Below are 3315 nucleotides of genomic sequence, written 5' to 3'. Positions count from 1 at the left end.
GTTACACACTTTTTTTTATTATTCAAAGCAATGATGAAATGTATGCACTCTAAATCCCACTGGACTTAGTTTGGCATCACTGAGAATTGCAGTGCTCAATATATTGCAGAGTTTGATACATTACATAGTTTTAAAWTAGCCTTAATTATGATTTTGGAATAAGAAGAAAGTCTTAGTATTAATACATTTTCTTGATGCTTCGTTTTTCTAATATAAAGCAGGGAAAAAAATGCCGAGACTTTSTTCTGTTGCTTTGAAACGTTGCTAGGGTCAGTGGTACAGAATTTCACCCAACATCTGCCTCTAGTAGCCTTGGAAATACTAGGGAACACTATTCTGAATAAAATTTTAATACAGATAGTTTCACCGTAAGATCAACAAATGGTTCTTAGCCTGAGGATACTTAGGTCTCATCTTGAGCAAAGTAGCAGTGATCTTTCTACTGGATCTTCCCAGGAGAGTTTTTTGTAACAGAGTTGTAGGTTGGGTTGAAATTGCAAGGCTTAACCACCATCCTTCAATAACGAGGGCTATAAGAGACAACTAAGCAAATATCTGTTACAGAAAACAAATGTAAACACACGGTTGCTCTGCAATYTGAGCGCTCTGGGCAAAGCACCTTGTGTGTGCTGTGCAGGGAGTTTGGCAGGAGGTAGGAGAGACAGTTCAAACAGAAAGGCAGAGCTCAGAAACGTAGTAACAAAGCCCAAAGCAGCTTTGTGCGCCCAGGACAGCTACAGGCTTTGCTGTCGGGTGTTGGCTGGAGCAAGAAGATACTTTGTGTTTTGAACCTCCTGTGCTTGAGAAACAGGACTTACAATTACAAATCTTGGAAACAAATTTAATTACACTAAAGACGTCCTATTTCCTTGAATTTCCCCTTCTTAAGCAGAGTAACATCTAGGTTGTTTTGTCTAGCTATGCTGGTCAGAAGGGGCAATATCCTTATCAAGGTTGATTAGTTTCTAGTGAGGAAAGACTGTCTAGGTGAATGATATGAAGGAGCAGAGTTGTTTACAGAAACAATGATTCAAGTGATCAGAAAAACTCAAGATAAAGACCTCTGAAATTTGAGCAAGAAGCCTGGGAAGGTGAAGTAATGTGGGATTTCATCACAGCTAACTCCAGTAAAATGCAGGAAAAGTAGCTTACAGATACAGCTTGTGGAAGTATCTTTGAAGGATGTTGCTAAGGGGAAACAATGAAGAGTAGGCAACTTGTTTGCACGGAACGAGAAGAGCTACATTTTCGTCACTTAAGCCTATTAAAAAATGGAGGTTGGGGGATCTTAGCTACTTACAATCTTCTTGCAGAAAAAGCGAATCAGACTTGCAATCTTTGAACTCATGAATCTAATGAGGACAGATGAGTGGGAAAATGCTTCCAAGTAAAAAGAAAATTGAGGGCAGTTCTGCAAACCCAGCTCTTCCAATTGCCACTGAAGTACAGTTTATTTCATCATTAACTCTGTTTACACAGACATGTATGTGAAAAAGGAATCCATTTCAGTGGTCTGAGTGTAGTTAAATATCTTCTGAACTGAAGAATGTTCTTGTCCTGGATTTACTATTTCAAAATTCCTTTCCTGTGGGAGACAGATGCTTGGCACTTACGATTTGGGGACAATGTTGCCAGAGAGAAAAAACAGACATTCCTCAGAGGTAGGTGTGAAGAGTGTCTAAAAGAGACCGGAGCAGAGAAAGAAAGACTCAGGTCTGGATGAGGGTGATAGTGTRTTGCCACTGTGAAATTATCCTGTAAATGTGTAAAGAGTTCAGCTTAGATCAAGTGTCATTTCTTAAATGTTTTATATTCCTTTGGCTTATGAGGGCTGACATCATTTTGGACTTCAGTAGAATGATGAATGTAGCCAAAATGGGGCCTGCATTTATAATCTGGGTTAATAGATATTCATACTGATGTATTCAATTGCTCTTGCTGGTTCAAGATGAGTGTACAAAACCATTAAGTGCATATTCTAACTCAAACAAAGATATATATATATATATATATATATATATATATTTAAAAAAAAAGCTCAGAAGCTTTGAACTGAATCTTGTTTGGGGTCTGCCTTACATGCTCTATGACATTAGAAAAAAAATCAAGTGGAGAAGCAGAGTTAGAACTCAGAAGAAAGATTTTAAGAAAGCTAAAATAAGCATTAGTACAAGGCCCTGGGAGACACTTTGATCAGCTTTTGATCAGGGTCCTCAAAGAAAATGAGATGTGAACTGGATTTTTTTTTCTAGAGACTTTATTAATTTCTCTGTATCTTAAAAAAAAAAAAGAAAAAAGAAAGAAAAAAAAAGTGAAATGGGAGGAGATAGGGAAAGGGAGGACCAGGAGTCCTCCAAAAATACAAAAACATGTTTAAGATATCTTATTGCCTCATCAGTTTCTTTCTTAATTGAAAYAACCTATGAGATCCCATGCTTTGGCTAGCTGCATTAGTTCAAGTTTTGGCTAGTTGCTTTGGGCAAAAAGGAGAAACAATGTGTTCACACTGAAGAAATCAATATTCAGTATTAAGTTCAATACCAAAGACACCTATGCCTGTACTGAGGCTCTCTGCAGCTCTTAGCAGAGATCCTGAAAAGGTAGACATTCTTGTTGCCCTGCTAATCAATCAGCAGCTTTTAATTCCAAAATTCAACCCTTTCCATACCCTATATCTAGTTCACTTACTTCTCTATCAATTATTATCTACAAAACATTTCTATTTCACATGCAATGGTATCAAAATATAGCTCCAATAGCCATGAAAACATACTTCGTAGAAGATAATGAAGTCAAATTCTTTTAGGGAAACTGTTTTGATGCCTTCTCTTTTTTGTGTTTCTACCAGCTTTTTCTGCAAACAGTGTTTCGGCTTTGTAGTTTCTCTTCAGATTCAGATTATTCTCTGGAGCCCTTTTGATAAGGTTTCTACTCAAAAGAATTGAAATTATTTATACTATCATTTTTAATAATTAAACTTTTTCTTAAAAACAGAATATATCCTAGATAATGAGATCATTTTAAATTTCTTTTCTTACCCCCATTGCATTAACAAATTCAGAAGAGACCTTAACAAGACTCCACACAAAGGCAAGAAACACAAGGGGGAAAATTCACAAATTCTAGAAAAGATTGGTACTTGAAGATTGACACTGGTATCATCAATTCTTTAAAATACCTTAACCAACTCAGGAAAATTTTGTTTTTAAAAAGCCTTTTAGAAAGTGAAAATCTTGAGCAAGCAATTCTTTGGCTAGAGGGAGGATTYTGAAGCTTCCTCTCCACTCCATTGCTGCTTTGCAGCTCCCTAGAATT

This window comes from Rhea americana, unplaced genomic scaffold, assembly GCF_003343005.1.
Source record: "Rhea americana isolate MKP2758 unplaced genomic scaffold, rheAme1 scaffold_12, whole genome shotgun sequence".
NCBI lineage: Eukaryota > Metazoa > Chordata > Aves > Rheiformes > Rheidae > Rhea > Rhea americana.
Note: the sequence above shows the minus strand (reverse complement) of the source record.